We start from the raw sequence: 19,475 nt of genomic DNA, 5'->3' as shown, positions 1-19,475 counted from the left end.
TCTTCAACTCGAATACCAAAAGGAAGAAAAAAATATGACTAAGTGATTTTATAGTAGAGGCATATCCTGAATGTGCTTGATAGATCCCATTTTTTCATGAAAATAAAGATAGTCAATTTGACTGGACTTAAGACTTTATTATGTTTTCTGAGAAAGAATAAGATATCATTATTCTCTTTAATAAACTTTTGTCTCGTACGGAATACTATATGATTTCACCGTTTGTTTCATCAGAAACAATCTGGGACGGAAGGATTCGAACCTCCGAGTAACGGGACCAAAACCCGCTGCCTTACCACTTGGCCACGCCCCATTTCGGGTTTTATGCGACACTAATAAACACTAGTATGTTTATTTGTTATTCGTCAATACCATTTCAATTACATAAAAAAGGAGGGATATTCTCTTGCTAGTATTCTACACATGCGGATAATATAGAATCAAAAAAATGCATTGATCATTACATGGAATTCTATTAAGATATTATATGAAAGTCGAATTTATTCCACTCTCATTTGAGAGTGCGAATACAAGGAGGTATTTTGTGTTTGGGAAAGTCCGAAGAAAAAAGATTTTGAATCTGCCTTTTCCTTCTTTCCCTTAAAAAAATAACTCAAGAAAAATCCAATTATTTACTCTACAAGAATGAAATGCTTGTTATGCCTAATATACTTAGTTTAACCTGTATCTGTTTTAATTCTGTTCTTTATCCTACTAGTTTTTTCTTTGCCAAATTACCCGAAGCTTATGCTATTTTCAATCCAATCGTGGATATTATGCCTGTTATACCTCTATTCTTTTTTCTATTAGCCTTTGTTTGGCAAGCTGCTGTAAGTTTTCGATGAAATCTTTAGTACTCTGTATGCCAAATTGAATGATGTGTTCATTCCAAAAAAATTTTAAAATGGGTAAAAGCCGAGAAGTTTTATATTTTTATATTATGAACCTTCGATTCTAAAATTTAAATTCTTCTACATTGAATGGGTAGCTACAGCAATAAATTTGGATCAGCCTTTCTACTCCCCTGCACCTAGGTTGAGCAGGTACCTAAAGGTACCTACACAATACCTAACCACCTAACCCTATTTTTGCTATTGATAAGAGTGCTTATTATAAAAGAATTCTTGCAATTTTTTTCAAGAATTCTTTTTTGCATTTTTAGGTATAAAAAAAAACCATCCTAGTGGATCCGTGTGGTAAGGAAAAACTGGTAATCTATTCCTTAAAAAAAAATCTTGGAGATTATGTAATGCTTACTCTCAAACTTTTTGTTTATACAGTAGTGATATTCTTTGTTTCACTCTTTATCTTTGGATTCTTATCTAATGACCCAGGACGGAATCCTGGACGCGAGGAGTAAAAATTCAGTTTTTTTTTTTCTTATTGGATTTGTTTCGTACATTTATCTATGAGAAAATCCGGGGGTCAGAATTCTTTCCAATTCGAAAGTCCCAAATGATCCAAGGGAGCGGAAAGAGAGGGATTCGAACCCTCGGTACAAAAAAATTGTACAACGGATTAGCAATCCGCCGCTTTAGTCCACTCAGCCATCTCTCCACGTTCCAAAGCGAAAGGTTTCCGTGATATGATATAGGCAAGAAATAAGAAATAACGGTTGCAAAAAACCCCTTTTTTTTCTTTCAAAAGTCTATAAAAATTATATTGCCAATTCCATTTTAATTATATTCTTTTTTCTTAATGTTAATAAAAAAAGAAGAAAATTCTTGTTTTTTCTTTCTAAAAATCGATATTGGCCGAGAGACAATCAAATAGATTTTCTCTTTAGCGGGCATTTCCATATAGGACTTGTTATAATTATAATAAAACAAGCAGGTTATATAAAAAAAACGCTTTTTTTGTCGATTATTTATCAAGAAAGCAAAAAGGGTTCTTATCAAATCCACCATAAAATTGGAAAGAAGCATAAAGTAAGTAGACCTGACTCCTTTAATGATGCCTCTATCCGCTATTCTGATATATAAATTCGATGTAGATGAAATTGTATAAGCGAATTTTTTTTATTTCCTTAGACTTAGACCGCGCAAGACAAGAATTTTTCGCTATTTACGATTTCATATTCTTGTTACTAGATGTTCTATAGGAATAAGAAGAAATCGCAACTCCTTTGCGCTACACATAAAATTGGATTTCGAAGGTCCATTTTTTTTTTTCAGAATCCTCTATTATTTTAGTTCTTCCACCCATGCAATAGAGAGGGAATGGGAAAAGAAGGGTTACTTTTATTTGCATTTTTCCCTTAAAAGATAGACTTTGAAATAGGAGTCTTGGAATAATGCTGAATTCAAAGGTTTATTTCTTTCTATAGTATAAGAAAAACAATTTATTTCTATTTCTATAGTATAAGAAAAACAAATAAATAGTATAAGAAAAACAAATCGAATCAAATTCATGGATTTACCACGACCTCGGTTGTGACTGTGACTCCATAGATAAAAATGGGAAATTTCTCTCTTCGAGACCATTGAAAAAGGGCATTGAACGAGAAAGAAATCGTCCACAGATAATAAAACTATCATATGCCTTGGAAAGTGATATGAGGTGCTCGGAAATGGTTGAAGTAATTGAATAGGAGGATCACTATGACTATAGCCCTTGGTAGAATTCCTAAAGAAGAAAATGATCTATTTGATACTATGGATGACTGGTTACGAAGGGACCGTTTCGTTTTTGTAGGATGGTCTGGCCTATTGCTCTTTCCTTGTGCTTATTTCGCTTTAGGGGGTTGGTTTACAGGGACAACTTTTGTAACTTCTTGGTATACCCATGGATTGGCTAGTTCCTATTTGGAAGGTTGTAATTTCTTAACCGCAGCAGTTTCTACCCCTGCCAATAGTTTAGCACACTCTTTGTTGCTACTATGGGGGCCCGAAGCACAAGGAGATTTTACTCGTTGGTGTCAATTAGGCGGTCTATGGACTTTTGTAGCTCTCCACGGGGCTTTTGCACTAATAGGTTTCATGTTACGCCAATTTGAACTTGCTCGGTCTGTTCAATTGCGGCCTTATAATGCAATCTCATTCTCTGGTCCAATTGCTGTTTTTGTTTCTGTATTCCTTATTTATCCACTGGGGCAATCTGGTTGGTTCTTTGCGCCGAGTTTTGGCGTAGCAGCGATATTTCGATTCATCCTTTTCTTCCAAGGATTTCATAATTGGACGTTGAACCCATTTCATATGATGGGAGTTGCCGGAGTATTAGGTGCGGCTCTGCTATGCGCTATTCATGGAGCGACCGTAGAAAACACTCTATTTGAGGACGGTGATGGTGCAAATACCTTCCGTGCTTTTAACCCAACTCAAGCTGAAGAAACTTATTCAATGGTCACTGCTAACCGCTTTTGGTCCCAAATCTTTGGTGTTGCTTTTTCCAATAAACGTTGGTTACATTTCTTTATGCTATTTGTACCCGTCACCGGTTTATGGATGAGTGCTATTGGCGTAGTTGGCTTGGCTCTGAACTTACGTGCCTATGACTTTGTTTCCCAGGAAATCCGTGCAGCGGAAGATCCTGAATTTGAGACTTTCTACACCAAAAATATTCTTTTAAACGAGGGTATTCGTGCGTGGATGGCAGCTCAGGATCAGCCTCATGAAAATCTTATATTCCCTGAGGAGGTTCTACCACGTGGAAACGCTCTTTAATGGAACTTTCGTTTTAGCTGGTCGTGACCAAGAAACCACCGGCTTTGCTTGGTGGGCTGGGAATGCCAGACTTATCAATTTGTCCGGTAAACTGCTTGGAGCTCATGTAGCTCATGCCGGATTAATCGTATTCTGGGCCGGAGCAATGAACCTATTTGAAGTGGCCCATTTCGTACCAGAAAAGCCCATGTATGAACAAGGGTTGATTTTACTTCCACACTTAGCTACTCTAGGTTGGGGAGTAGGGCCAGGGGGGGAAGTTCTAGATACTTTTCCGTACTTTGTATCTGGCGTACTTCACCTAATTTCCTCCGCAGTCTTAGGCTTCGGTGGCATTTATCACGCGCTTCTGGGACCCGAGACTCTTGAGGAATCTTTTCCATTCTTTGGTTATGTCTGGAAAGATAGAAATAAAATGACTACAATTTTGGGTATTCACTTAATTTTGTTAGGTCTAGGTGCTTTTCTTCTAGTACTCAAGGCTCTTTATTTTGGCGGTGTATATGATACCTGGGCCCCTGGGGGGGGAGATGTAAGAAAAATTACCAATTTGACCCTTAGTCCCAGTGTTATATTTGGTTATTTACTAAAATCTCCTTTTGGTGGAGAAGGGTGGATTGTTAGTGTAGATGATTTAGAAGATATAATTGGTGGGCATGTATGGTTGGGTTTTATTTGTGTATTTGGCGGAATTTGGCATATTTTAACCAAACCCTTCGCATGGGCTCGCCGTGCATTTGTATGGTCTGGAGAAGCTTACTTGTCTTATAGTTTAGCTGCTTTATCTGTCTTTGGTTTTATCGCTTGTTGTTTTGTATGGTTCAATAATACAGCTTATCCGAGTGAGTTTTATGGACCCACCGGGCCAGAAGCTTCTCAAGCTCAAGCATTTACTTTTCTAGTTAGAGACCAGCGTCTTGGAGCTAATGTGGGATCCGCTCAAGGACCCACAGGTTTAGGTAAATATCTAATGCGTTCCCCAACTGGGGAGGTTATCTTTGGAGGGGAAACTATGCGTTTTTGGGACCTTCGTGCTCCATGGTTAGAACCTCTAAGGGGCCCCAACGGTTTGGACTTGAGTAGGTTGAAAAAAGACATACAACCTTGGCAAGAACGACGCTCAGCAGAATATATGACCCACGCTCCTTTAGGCTCTTTAAATTCCGTGGGTGGCGTAGCTACCGAGATCAATGCAGTTAATTATGTCTCTCCTAGAAGTTGGTTATCAACTTCTCATTTTGTTCTAGGATTCTTCTTTTTTGTGGGCCATTTATGGCATGCAGGAAGAGCCCGAGCTGCTGCAGCAGGTTTTGAAAAGGGAATCGATCGTGATTTGGAACCTGTTCTTTACATGAACCCTCTTAACTAAGATTTTCTTATTTATACCTGTTCTACTTTTTTTCTGTTCTGGCTCGGTTATTCCATCTAGCCGAGCCATTCATTCCTTTTTATGAAAGAAAGATAAGGGACAGAAAAAAAAAATAAATAAAAATGAAAGAAACAAACGTATTCAATAAGCAAAAGGAGAGAGAGGGATTCGAACCCTCGATAGTTCCTAGAACTATACCGGTTTTCAAGACCGGAGCTATCAACCACTCAGCCATCTCTCCACAGCCTAATCCTTATTTTACTCCTACAAATAGAACATAGCCATATAAAAAATAAAAAGATTTATTAGCCTCTAGAAAGATATCAGATACAAGTTCCTTTTCGATATATCTCTGTATACTGTATACACGGATACAGGATCCGCTATACCCGCTTGTGAAATAAAGAGTAAATAATCTCTTCTCACCCCCATATCCAAATAAAAAAGCGGTTTAAGTAATAAATTTGAATTAAAGAGAAGAATCAATGGATTCATGATTAAACCCCTCCTACTTCTTGTATTTTTTTACAATTTTGGTTTAAGTGAGGGATCAAATATGTAGTCAACTTTATTTGATGGTAGCTTGGAGGATTAGAAATATGACTATTGCTTTCCAATTAGCTGTTTTTGCATTAATTGCGACTTCCTCAGTCTTAGTAATTAGTGTACCCCTTGTATTTGCTTCTCCTGATGGTTGGTCAAATAATAAAAATGTTGTATTTTCCGGTACATCATTATGGATTGGACTAGTCTTTCTCGTAGCTATTCTGAATTCTCTCATTTCTTAAATGAAATTTGGTTAATATTTATTAACCCCATAAAAAAGAAATAATAAAGGCCATTTCTTCTAAAAAATTAGAATAGTGAGACGTATTAAAACGCAATTTGCGTTCCGAATTGCTAGCTCTTCTCTTTCAGTATTATGAAATTCCATTCCCATTAGAATATTCATTGACAGATAATAAAAAAAGGAAAACTCTAATATAATAGAAAATGAAATGAAACGGTCGACCCAGACATAGAAGGTCGACCCAGGCGGATATACGCTATAAAATATATACCGTAGCGAGCGTAGTTCAATGGTAAAATATCTCCTTGCCAAGGAGAAGATACGGGTTCGATTCCCGCCGCTCGCCCGCTTAATTTATCAAAGTACTATGATAAAAAGTTTAGTCTAGTTAACTGTTTAACTACTTATATTAAATTAAGTATTAATTAGGTGTTAGTCTAGTGCCGTATCCCTTACTATCTTACCCTTCCTTTGCATCCCACTCAAAAAAAGAGGGCGCTCCAGAGGCAGAAATAGAACTCGCCAACAGAGCTCCAAAAATTGGGTATTAACTGAGACAAACAACGGGCAAACTTTTTTTAAAGGGAAGGGAGAGGTAGACTGTCCCTTTCGTTTCATTTTTATTTTCTGCAGGGTAGGGAGAGGCCTTGCGCCTTCTTTTTTTGAAGGCAAGTGACTTCGCAAACTGCTCAATTTTGCCCTCTAGGGCCGGGAACTAATGAATAAAAAAGGGTTGGATACGCCCCTCTACCATACATATCTAGAGAAATAGAATAGTCCTTTTATACAGACTGCTAAGTGCGGAGACGGGAATCGAACCCGTGACCTCAAGGTTATGAGCCTCGTGAGCTACCAAACTGCTCTACTCCGCTCTGGAGTACCAGAAACTGGTGGACAAAAAAGGCTTGAATACAAGCCTCTAACATGTCTAGACAAATAGAATACTCCTTTTATACAGAATGGAGCGGGTAGCGGGAATCGAACCCGCATCGTTAGCTTGGAAGGCTAGGGGTTATAGTCGACGTTGGTTGATTATTTTTAACGTCTCTAATTCAAAACCGAACATGAAATTTTGATTTCATTCGGCTCCTTTATGGATATTCTCACCACTTAACATCTATGTCAGCTTTTCTATTTGAATGGAACCAAAGCTCTCCGCTTTCTAGATGATCCTTATAGAGTAGGAGATAGAAATTCTATCTAAATTCATCTAATCTACTTACTTCGTTCCCTAATTTCATTCAAGAGATCCTGAGGAAAAGAATTGGGTTTCCACCGAGCTGAAACAATATGCGGATGGTTCTAGTAAACCAAAACTATCGTTTTTTAGCTATTTGGCTTCCTTATTCCTTATTTTAAGAAGATTTAGTTACGATTGGAAATCAACTTTTTTGTATCTTCATCCATAGATCCTTTACTCATATTTTCAAAATTGGAATACTTAATCCAATGCAAAATTATGCTTCGCGACTCTGTACTCATAATCCTATTTTTATTTTGGATGCAATTTAAATTAGTCTTTGGATACAAATCGCCAGAATGTATATTCTTCCTCAATATGCTATTGAGAGGAAAAGGATTTAATCCTTTATAAGAACTAAAGTTTTCATCGGAATATAAAAATAAAAAACTTAAGGATGCCTTAAGTATATCATTTCAAATTCAGTTATTAATAGAACGAATCACACTTTTACCACTAAACTATACCCGCTACATTGTAGATTATGGTATAAATGGTACCCTTTGTCAAGGATAGCCATTTGACAAGAAGGCTAATTCCCCCTTATTGAATCAGATGGAGAAGGTTCATGACACTGAGCCGTTGGTACTTCTACTTCGATCGCTCGCCTTTACTTTAGGATTTAGATAGCCCCTCTGGTCTGTAAAAAAAATCTTTTCTTACCATGCTAATAGCGCCTGAACCAAATGTATTTATTTTGATTAGGATCCTATTCTACGGTTACGACTACAATAATAATTATTTACTTTGCAAGGACGTAAGTGTGTCAGACTGCTAAATTGTTTTATTATTCCTACAATATAAACTAGGGGATATAGGGGGTAACACTGTCCCTATAAATTCCTTTTTTCCTTTTCTTTTTTGTCCAGAATTGAACAAAAAAGAAATTATGGAAGATGTTTTCTTCCCCCATTAAGTCCGAGCCATAGAGTAAGAGTGAGATGAGTTTTCCAAATTCATCATAGACTTTCCCTATGGCTTGATAGAAGTAAGCAGCAAAGAGTCGTAACTTAAAGAAAAAAACGGACAGGGCCGACAGATTTACCTGATGTAAAGAAGATCCTAAAAGTCTCTGATTAGTCGACTCTCTCCATTTAACACTTTCCTCTCTCTCCTTTTTTCCACTGACTCAATTCTAGTTTATTAGATTCTTGTTTAAAAGAATGCAAAAAGTTCAATAGAACTAAGAACACATAAAAAATAGCATAGAGGATCAAGGCCATTACCAAAAGTTCCTCCCAAGGATCCTATATCCTATTGGGTATCTGTTCCCCGCCTTTTCCCGCTAGGATCGGAAATCTTATATTTTCCATATCCATATACCGTTGAATCCTTGGGGTTCCAGAATCCGCCTATTTTACTAGTCTTCGGAAACGGAAAACCCTGAACCAAGAAGAGTTGGATATGTTATGTAGGGTATGTTTTTTTTTATTAATTTTATTTTGAGCTCTCAAGATATCGATATATACATATACAATCTCTACATAATGTCTCTCTCTCTATCTCTATATATTATATATATAATATGTACATTATGCAGTAGACCCATAATGGGAAATCCAAGTGGCTAATTTTTGAATTAAATAAAAAGCCCTTTTAACTCAGTGGTAGAGTAATGCCATGGTAAGGCATAAGTCATCGGTTCAAATCCGATAAAGGGCTTTTTAAATTAGTGGTAGAGTAATCTCGTGCTAAGACGTAAGTCGTTGGTTCGAATCTGATAGAGTACTTTTCTACTAAATTGATTCACTTTTTTTCTTTGTTTTTGAAACTTTCTCTATATTTTTAGAGAATTTTATGACTTAGTGCGGGATGGATGCATTTTTGGTATGAACACTAAATGAAGCACGGAGAATTAATCTATAACGATCAACTAAAAAAAATCCTAGATGAAAACATAACAGAAAAGTTGGAAAAACTCTTTGCTTTGGATCTATTTATACTTTTCGAGTATATTGACAATTCCAAAAAACTGCTCATACTATGATTATAGTATAATCACGAGCGGTTGTATATGGCCCTATCGTCTAGTGATGCCCCTATCGTCTAGTGGTTCAGGACATCTCTCTTTCAAGGAGGCAGCGGGGATTCGACTTCCCCTGGGGGTAGGGAGTATTATGAAAGGAGGTTAATCATAGATTAGCAAAAACCCTAGAATAAATTCTTCCTGGGTCGATGCCCGAGTGGTTAATGGGGACGGACTGTAAATTCGTTGACAATGTCTACGCTGGTTCAAATCCAGCTCGGCCCAAACCAAAAATCTAGGGCTTCGTGAGTATGAACTAAATCCTTTTGTTTTTCTTCCATAAAATAAAATGTCTGATCTATAGAAATAAAAGATAAAGAAAAAAGGGAAATTTTTTTTTCTAATCCATATCTCTCTCATTCCTTTCTTACAAACAAAAGAGTTTTTCTTATTGAAGGCTGGATTATTATCCATTTTTAGTGATAAAAAATCACGACATACTAGTTATGTCACTCTCACTATACCCACGTATAATATAATATGTGGGTATGTAGTATATGATTCGTCTATTTCTTAGAGTACGAAAGACGAATCGAATCTTCTTATGGTTCTATTTAAGAATGGGTATGCCATACACCCCGCGGGGATTGTAGTTCAATTGGTCAGAGCACCGCCCTGTCAAGGCGGAAGCTGCGGGTTCGAGCCCCGTCAGTCCCGAACTAGGGTTCAATGAATGGAGAAATTGATATTTCCTTTTTCCATGAAAAAAAGGGGCAGGGAGCAAGATCAAATACCCACAGGGCACCCTTACTTCACTTTTTTATTTTGCATCTCTCATTAAAGAGGGAGGGAGGGCATATAGGAATTTTTTTTTCACTACTCCCAATCGATAAAGAAAGACACACATACGATATGTGGATTAGTAGAATTTAGGATATTATATTACTCTATCTTTCTTTATGATGATACCATCCTCATCTTAATTTCCTATTCCACTCTTATGGAATAGAGTACCGGTATTTTACCGGAATCCATACATAAATCGTATTCCCTTTTTATTTCAGACCTCTTTTCCCCATCTCACTTCTACTGCTTATTTGGATGTCTATGTGACCCATAGAAAGTGAAAGTTGGTCATATAATACATACATAATTGTATGTATAACTATAAGAAAAAGGAAGGGAAATTGTATAAGATTAAGAAAGTATAAGATTAAGAAAGCTCGTGGGTTAGAGATATAGAAAAGAAAAAGTAGAAAAGGATTAAAAAAGAGGGAATTCCTAATCCAATCAAAAAACCCATTTTGGTCTTAGTGTGGATAGAGGATCTTCCTATGTTATACTATATAACTCTCATCCGTGAAATATAACTCTCATCCATGAATTGATTTGATAGATCCGATATTCATAATATTGAATTGATTCAGTATTATCAGAATGCAAGCCCTACCCTTGAATTTACAAGATACCCCTTTTTCCTCTCCATGGGATTACATCCCGAGTTATTGTGAAAATAAAAAATAAAGAGGTTATGGAAGTCAATATTCTCGCATTTATTGCTACTGCACTGTTCATTCTAGTTCCTACTTCTTTTTTACTTATTATTTATGTAAAAACAGTCAGCCAAAATAATTAATTGGAATTCCAATTAATCATTGAAGAAATTAAAAAGGGATTAAATAAAAAAAATCCAAGTCTTAAATGAAAGGATCTGGTTGGAATCTTAAAGTGTGGTAGAAAGAACTACATATAGTTTTTTCTACGACACTTTAGATTCTTTCTATTATATTATCTTTGAATCTACATAGAATAGATTAGTAGATTGAAATAGTTAAGTAGTCTAATTCAATTTCTTTTTTCATTGCATCCACTTAATTTCAATCAGGTCAAAATAAAAAAATCTAAGACAATTCTTGACCAAAGAATCCATGGAAGGAAAGAAAAATAATATGAAGAATAGACTATAGTAAAAAGTAAAAGGAAATGGAAAATGTGTGATATGCCGTGAATAGTTCCGTGGAAGAAAGTCTAATTTTCTTATGTATAGAACTTTTTTTAACCATTCGTCATTTCTAGTAGAAATTCTGAATTGGTATAATGGCTCTTTCTTACATTACAACTTACAATACAAGAGTTTCTTACAGGAGTGAAACAAAACTAAAGAAAAAGATTAAAGAATAACGTTTGACAAAATGATTAATGCAAAATGATCCATTAAAGAAAAGAATTGATACAACAATTTGATTACTTAATCAATTAGTAGTATCCCTAGAGTCCACTCCTTCCCCATACTACTAGTGAAAGAGAAAATGTAAAGACTACCATTAAAGCAGCCCAAGCGAGACTTACTATATCCATCTAAATTATGTCTCCTATTTCTATGAAGGGATTATTCTACTATTGATCAATAATCATAGTGGAATCAAGGGTACAGAGTCAAAAAGGGATTCCGCCCTAAGGCCATGGATCAATCAGTTCAAGGAATTTACTCCTAACAAATTCTTATAGGAATTCTGGTAGAATTAGAGAGCATTAAAAATACGAGATACTATAGCCCTTTTTTCCTTAAAAAAGAAAGAGTACGGGAATGATGTCCTGAATAGAAGAAGCGGGAATAGGAAGATTTTTTATTCCTTTTGTTACTCTTTTTTTTTTTTTTAAGCAAAGGACGCCCGAATATACCATAAAATTATCGATAGATAAATATTTATTGGATACCTACCTTACCTAATGTTTATTTTTGACCTAAACCCTGCAGCCTTGCTTTGTATCATTCTATGAAAGAATGAAGAGATTTTATCCATAATACAACTCCTAAATTGATTTTTGATCGACCTATTTAATCTGATTCTCGTTAGAATTAAGTAGTCCTTACTTTAGTGTATGTAGGTAACATAAGATGTACGATAAAAAAATGTATAATAATTAGTAAGTCTTGATATTCTTTCGTGGAGTCCCTTCTTGAATCTTAGATTGAAAAAAAAAAAGAATGCCCCTTAGGGACCTTTCTTTGGATACCAAGATTTCTGACATCTTATCCTCGTATTTTAAAATTATCAAATCGAATCTCAATTAAGAACCAATTCAAATTCATATAATAAAAGAATAAGGAAACACTACCTCACCCCTATTGATAACCATTTTGGCCACTACCGTCAAAACAAACCCTAACCCTAGTTTGAGGATAGAACTATGGTATGGTTTCTCTAAACCCAGTATCGGCAGGCCCAGTTACTCTCTTGCCCGAACTTATGCGAAGTAAAAATTTATCGAATTCGATCAGCACTATAAAAAAAACCTAAGTATTTTATTGATCAGGCGGCACCCAGATTTGAACTGGGGATAAAGGATTTGCAGTCCCCTGCCTTACCGCTTGGCCATGCCGCCAAAAAATCCGATCAAAAATCTAGAAAACAGCAAGTATTCATCCACGTTTTCTTACGAAAAGCCCCTTTTATTTTGAATATAATTCTACTTACTTTTTTCCAATCTTTTTCAAAAAATCTATTCCTGCTTTTTTTGATCCAGTTTCTATTATTCTCCTCGATAGATTCTATCTTAAAACATACATTGTTAACACAATAAAACTTCCCATTTCTTTCTATTGAGATGAAAAAGAAGAAAAAGTGGATTTCTATTCACAGGCTGCAAAATTCAGAATAAATTGGAACCGTTAACTAGAATTCTCTTTTTTTTATTGCAGTAGTGAACTACTCTTAAATCGGTATTATCTCCCCCCCCTTCAATGGCATAATAAAATATTATGGCTTTATGCTTAATCCGTGTATAGGTAAACTTTAGGTCCGAACAGCATTATTATCCAAAGATCCCCTTTATGTACATATCTCTATGGGGAATCATGCTTTAATTTTTCAAAGTATTAAATTAAATATCTTGAATAAAAAAAGGAAATTTGCTCTGATATAGAGTATAACCTGACTATCTTGGCGTACCCAAGTGAAATTACGATAAAAGAAAAGCATGGATATGGGGAGAGGTGGATAACTAGATTGGCATGTACTTAAAAAAGGGACTTACTTTATTTTAGAATTCCACAATGAAATACTGAATTTTCTAGCAATTATACTACTCCGATCCGAAATAAAAAAGAACCCTCAAATTATTTTGAGAAATTAAAGTAAGCACGCTATTCTAAATCGAAGTAAAGTCAAACTTTCTAGTATATTATATTACGGCTTTATTACATTCATAGAAAGGAGATAAAATGAGAAATCTTTGCCATCCAATCTGATTAGAATATCATAACATAAAGTATAAGTGGCAGAATTTTTTTTGTAGGAATGTTTTATCAATTCATTTTCATTTCATTTGTACCCCTGGCAAACTCGAACTTTCGTCCAAATGGTCTCTATTCATATGTATGAAATACATATATGAAATACGTATGTGGAGTTCCCTAGAATTTCATGTGATTCAGTAAACAGAATATAGATTCCATGATTGCTAGATCGATCCATAGGGATTGATGAAGAGTGAGCTGATAATGGAATTTTTCTTTGATAAACAGGAAACTTAAGATTAAGATGCTCCGGAATGGAAACGAGGGAATGTCCACAATACCCGGATTTAGTCAGATCCAATTCGAGGGATTTTGTAGGTTCATTAATCAAGCCTTGGCAGAAGAACTTGACAAGTTTCCAACAATTAAAGATCCAGATCACGAAATTGCATTTCAATTATTTGCGAAAGGATATCAACTGCTAGAACCCTCGATAAAAGAAAGAGATGCTGTGTATGAATCACTCACCTATTCTTCCGAATTATATGTATCTGCGAGATTAATTTTTGGTTTCGATGTGCAAAAGCAAACCATTTCTATCGGAAACATTCCTATAATGAATTCCTTAGGAACCTTTATTATAAATGGAATATACCGAATTGTGATCAATCAAATATTGCTAAGTCCTGGTATTTACTACCGCTCGGAATTAGATCATAAGGGAATTTCTATCTACACTGGCACTATAATATCAGATTGGGGGGGGAGATCGGAATTAGCAATTGATAAAAAAGAAAGGATATGGGCTCGCGTGAGTAGAAAACAAAAGATATCTATTCTAGTTCTATCATCAGCTATGGGTTCGAATCTAAGAGAAATTCTGGATAATGTTTCCTACCCTGAAATTTTCTTGTCTTTCCCGAATGCTAAAGAGAAGAAGAGGATTGAGTCAAAAGAAAAAGCTATTTTGGAGTTTTATCAACAATTTGCTTGTGTAGGTGGGGACCTGGTATTTTCGGAGTCCTTATGCGAGGAATTACAAAAGAAATTTTTTCAACAAAAATGTGAATTAGGAAGGATTGGTCGACGAAATATGAATCGGAGACTTAATCTTGATATTCCTCAGAACAATACATTCTTGTTACCACGAGATGTATTGGCCGCTACGGATCATTTGATTGGAATGAAATTTGGAACGGGTATACTTGACGATGACGATATGAATCACTTGAAAAATAAACGTATTCGTTCGGTTGCGGATCTGTTACAAGATCAATTCGGATTGGCTCTTGGTCGTTTACAACATGCAGTTCAAAAAACTATTCGTAGAGTATTCATACGTCAATCGAAACCGACTCCCCAAACTTTGGTAACTCCAACTTCAACTTCAATTTTATTAATAACTACTTATGAGACCTTTTTTGGCACATACCCGTTATCTCAAGTTTTTGATCAAACGAATCCATTGACACAAACTGTTCATGGGCGAAAAGTGAGTTGTTTAGGTCCTGGAGGGTTGACGGGGAGAACCGCAAGTTTTCGGAGCCGAGATATTCATCCGAGTCACTATGGGCGTATTTGTCCAATTGACACGTCTGAAGGAATCAATGTTGGACTTACTGGATCCTTAACAATTCATGCGAGAATTGATCACTTGTGGGGATCCATAGAGAGTCCGTTTTATGAAATATCTGCTGAGAAAGCAAAAGAAAAAAAAGAGAGACAGGTGGTTTATCTATCACCAAATAGAGATGAATATTATATGATAGCAGCAGGAAATTCTTTGTCCTTGAATCAAGGTATTCAGGAAGAACAGGTTGTTCCGGCTAGATACCGTCAAGAATTCTTGACTATTGCATGGGAACAGATTCATGTTAGAAGTATTTTTCCTTTCCAATATTTTTCTATTGGGGGTTCTCTCATTCCTTTTATTGAGCACAATGATGCGAATCGGGCTTTAATGAGTTCTAATATGCAGCGCCAAGCAGTTCCGCTTTCTCGGTCCGAGAAATGCATTGTTGGAACTGGATTGGAACGCCAAACAGCTCTAGATTCGAGGGTTTCCATTATAGCCGAACGCGAGGGAAAGATCATTTCTACTGATAGTCATAAGATACTTTTATCAAGTAGTGGGAAGACTATAAGTATTCCTTTAGTTAACCACCGTCGCTCTAACAAAAATACTTGTATGCACCAAAAACCCCGGGTTCCACGGGGTAAATCCATTAAAAAAGGACAAATTTTAGCAGAAGGAGCTGCTACAATTGGGGGCGAACTTGCTTTAGGAAAAAACGTATTAGTAGCTTATATGCCATGGGAAGGTTACAATTTTGAAGACGCAGTACTAATTAGCGAACGTTTGGTATATGAAGATATTTATACCTCTTTTCACATCCGGAAATATGAAATTCAGACGGATACGACAAGCCAGGGCTCCGCTGAAAAAATCACTAAAGAAATACCACATCTAGAAGAACATTTACTCCGCAATTTGGACAGAAATGGAGTTGTTAGGTTGGGATCCTGGGTAGAAACTGGTGATATTTTAGTAGGTAAATTAACGCCTCAGATAGCGAGCGAATCATCTTATATCGCGGAAGCTGGATTATTACGGGCCATATTTGGCCTTGAGGTTTCCACTTCAAAAGAAACTTCTCTGAAATTACCTATAGGTGGAAGAGGGCGCGTTATCGATGTGAAATGGATCCAAAGGGACCCGCTCGACATAATGGTTCGTGTATATATTTTACAGAAACGTGAAATCAAAGTTGGGGATAAAGTAGCCGGAAGACATGGGAATAAAGGGATCATTTCCAAAATTTTGCCTAGGCAAGATATGCCCTATTTGCAAGATGGAACACCCGTTGATATGGTCTTCAATCCCTTAGGAGTACCCTCCCGAATGAATGTGGGACAAATATTTGAAAGCTCGCTCGGATTAGCGGGGGATCTGCTAAAGAAACATTATAGAATAGCACCCTTTGATGAGAGATATGAGCAAGAGGCTTCAAGAAAACTTGTGTTTTCAGAATTATATGAAGCCAGTAAAGAAACAAAAAATCCATGGGTATTTGAACCCGAGTACCCGGGAAAAAGCAGAATATTTGATGGAAGAACAGGCGACCCCTTTGAGCAACCTGTTCTAATAGGGAAGTCCTATATCTTAAAATTAATTCATCAAGTTGATGAGAAAATTCATGGGCGTTCTACTGGGCCCTACTCACTTGTTACACAACAACCGGTTAGAGGAAGAGCCAAGCAAGGGGGACAACGAGTAGGAGAAATGGAAGTTTGGGCTTTAGAAGGATTTGGTGTTGCTCATATTTTACAAGAGATACTTACTTATAAATCTGACCATCTTATAGCTCGCCAAGAAATACTTAATGCTACGATCTGGGGAAAAAGAATACCTAATCATGAGGATCCTCCAGAATCTTTTCGAGTGCTCGTTCGAGAACTACGATCTTTGGCTCTAGAACTGAATCATTTCCTTGTATCTGAAAAGAACTTCCAGGTTAATAGGGAGGAAGTTTGATCGGAATAAATATAAATTCTTTTCTTATTTCTATTTTATGATTGACCAATATAAACATCAACAACTTCAAATTGGACTCGTTTCCCCTCAACAAATAAAGGCTTGGGCTAACAAAAACCTACCTAATGGAGAAGTCGTTGGCGAAGTCACAAGGCCCTCTACTTTTCATTATAAAACCGATAAACCAGAAAAAGATGGATTGTTTTGCGAAAGAATCTTTGGACCCATAAAAAGCGGGATTTGCGCTTGTGGCAATTCTCGAGCGAGCGGAGCTGAAAACGAAGACGAAAGATTTTGCCAAAAATGCGGGGTCGAATTTGTGGATTCTCGGATACGAAGATATCAAATGGGATACATCAAACTCGCATGTCCCGTGACTCATGTGTGGTATTTGAAAGGTCTTCCTAGTTATATCGCGAATCTTTTAGATAAACCTCTTAAGAAGTTGGAGGGCCTAGTATACGGCGATTTCTCTTTTGCTAGGCCCAGCACTAAAAAACCCACTTTTTTACGATTACGAGGTTTATTCGAAGAGGAAATTGCATCCTGTAACCACAGCATTTCTCCCTTTTTTTCTACCCCAGGCTTTGCAACATTTCGAAATCGGGAAATTGCGACAGGAGCAGGTGCTATTAGAGAACAATTAGCAGATTTGGATTTGCGAATTATTATAGAGAATTCTTTGGTCGAATGGAAGGAATTAGAAGACGAGGGGTATAGTGGAGATGAGTGGGAAGATAGAAAAAGACGAATAAGAAAAGTTTTTTTGATTAGACGCATGCAATTGGCGAAACATTTTATTCAAACAAATGTAGAACCAGAATGGATGGTTTTGTGCTTATTACCGGTTCTTCCTCCCGAATTGAGACCTATTGTTTATAGGTCTGGAGATAAAGTAGTGACTTCAGACATTAATGAACTTTATAAGAGAGTTATCCGTCGGAACAACAATCTTGCCTATCTATTAAAAAGAAGTGAATTAGCGCCAGCAGATTTAGTAATGTGCCAGGAAAAATTGGTACAAGAAGCCGTGGATACACTTCTTGATAGTGGGTCCCGCGGGCAACCGACGAGGGATGGTCACAATAAAGTATACAAATCACTTTCAGATGTAATTGAAGGTAAAGAGGGAAGGTTTCGCGAGACTCTGCTTGGGAAACGGGTCGATTACTCGGGGCGTTCTGTCATTGTTGTGGGTCCTTCGCTTTCATTACATCAATGTGGATTACCTCTAGAGATAGCAATAAAGCTTTTTCAGCTATTTGTAATTCGCGATTTAATCACGAAACGCGCCACTTCTAATGTAAGGATTGCTAAAAGGAAAATTTGGGAAAAAGAACCCATTGTATGGGAAATACTTCAAGAAGTTATGCGGGGACATCCTGTACTGTTAAATAGAGCACCTACCCTGCATAGATTAGGCATACAGGCCTTTCAACCCACTTTAGTAGAGGGGCGTACTATTTCTTTACACCCATTAGTGTGTAAGGGTTTCAATGCGGACTTTGATGGAGATCAAATGGCTGTTCATCTACCTTTATCCTTGGAAGCTCAGGCAGAAGCCCGTTTACTTATGTTTTCTCATATGAATCTCTTATCTCCCGCTATTGGGGATCCTATTTGCGTACCAACCCAAGACATGCTTATCGGGCTTTATGTATTAACGATTGGAAAGCGTCGAGGTATTTGTGCAAATAGATATAATAGTTGCAGAAACTACCCAAATCTAAAAGTAAATTACAATAATAATAATAATTTTAAATATAGGAAAGATAAAGAACCCCATTTTTCTAGTTCTTATGATGCACTGGGAGCTTATAGACAAAAACTAATCAGTTTAGATAGTCCCTTGTGGCTACGATGGAACCTGGATCAACGCGTCATTGGGTCAAGAGAAGTTCCGATTGAAGTTCAATATGAATCTTTGGGGACTTATCATGAGATTTATGCCCACTATCTAATAATGGGAAATAGAAAAAAAGAAATTCGTTCGATATACATTCGAACCACTCTTGGTCATATTTCTTTTTATAGAGAAATAGAGGAAGCCATACAAGGATTTAGTCAGGCCTATTCATACACTACCTAAACAAGAAAGTTAGATTCGGCGATGCCCCTCCCCTTTCGGGGGGCATTCCGATTTCCCTAGTATCATCATTATTTGCCACGCGAATCCAGATTGAGATTGAGGCAATTAAGTTAATTAAATTTTCGAATCACTGACTCAGGCCCATTGTCGAATCCTACTCAGCAATTGTCGAATCCTACTCAGCCGAAAAGGGGGTACTTATGTATGGCGGAACGGGCCAATCTGGTCTTTCATAATAAAGAGATAGACGGAACTGGTATGAAACGACTTATTAGCAGATTAATAGATCATTTTGGAATGGGATATACATCCCATATACTGGATCAACTAAAGACTCTGGGCTTCCATCAAGCCACTACTACATCGATTTCGTTAGGAATCGAGGATCTTTTAACAATACCCTCTAAGGGATGGTTAGTCCAAGACGCGGAACAACAGAGTTTTCTTTTGGAGAAACACTATTATTATGGGGCTGTACACGCGGTAGAAAAATTACGCCAATCTGTTGAGATATGGTATGCGACAAGTGAATATTTGAAACAAGAAATGAATTCAAATTTTCGGATAACGGATCCTTCTAATCC

The 19,475-nt window shown here is 36.7% G+C and overlaps 8 non-coding genes across 8 annotated transcripts; 4 read left to right on the top strand and 4 right to left on the bottom strand.

The window, feature by feature from the left end:
* Positions 1–1,469: 1,469 nt before the first annotated feature.
* TRNAS-GCU (transfer RNA serine (anticodon GCU)) lies at positions 1,470–1,557 on the bottom strand. The gene has a single exon. It is a non-coding gene; the product is annotated as a tRNA-Ser (tRNA).
* Positions 1,558–5,184: 3,627 nt separating this feature from the next.
* TRNAS-UGA (transfer RNA serine (anticodon UGA)) lies at positions 5,185–5,272 on the bottom strand. Its single transcript has one exon. It is a non-coding gene; the product is annotated as a tRNA-Ser (tRNA).
* An 824-nt stretch (positions 5,273–6,096) lies between these two features.
* On the top strand, positions 6,097–6,167 carry TRNAG-GCC (transfer RNA glycine (anticodon GCC)). The gene has a single exon. It is a non-coding gene; the product is annotated as a tRNA-Gly (tRNA).
* A 452-nt stretch (positions 6,168–6,619) lies between these two features.
* On the bottom strand, positions 6,620–6,693 carry TRNAM-CAU (transfer RNA methionine (anticodon CAU)). Its single transcript has one exon. It is a non-coding gene; the product is annotated as a tRNA-Met (tRNA).
* A 1,958-nt stretch (positions 6,694–8,651) lies between these two features.
* TRNAT-GGU (transfer RNA threonine (anticodon GGU)) lies at positions 8,652–8,723 on the top strand. Its single transcript has one exon. It is a non-coding gene; the product is annotated as a tRNA-Thr (tRNA).
* Positions 8,724–9,230: 507 nt separating this feature from the next.
* TRNAY-GUA (transfer RNA tyrosine (anticodon GUA)) lies at positions 9,231–9,312 on the top strand. Its single transcript has one exon. It is a non-coding gene; the product is annotated as a tRNA-Tyr (tRNA).
* Positions 9,313–9,670: 358 nt separating this feature from the next.
* TRNAD-GUC (transfer RNA aspartic acid (anticodon GUC)) lies at positions 9,671–9,744 on the top strand. Its single transcript has one exon. It is a non-coding gene; the product is annotated as a tRNA-Asp (tRNA).
* Positions 9,745–12,343: 2,599 nt separating this feature from the next.
* On the bottom strand, positions 12,344–12,414 carry TRNAC-GCA (transfer RNA cysteine (anticodon GCA)). The gene has a single exon. It is a non-coding gene; the product is annotated as a tRNA-Cys (tRNA).
* Between the last annotated feature and the right edge of the window lie 7,061 nt (positions 12,415–19,475).

The sequence above is a fragment of the Triticum urartu genome, unplaced genomic scaffold (assembly GCF_056163025.1).
Source record: "Triticum urartu cultivar PI428250 unplaced genomic scaffold, HENAU_Tu73 scaffold871, whole genome shotgun sequence".
In the NCBI taxonomy this organism is placed as follows: Eukaryota; Viridiplantae; Streptophyta; class Magnoliopsida; order Poales; family Poaceae; genus Triticum; species Triticum urartu.
The sequence above is the reverse complement of the archived record's forward strand: the minus strand, read 5'-3'. Positions and strand labels throughout refer to the sequence as shown.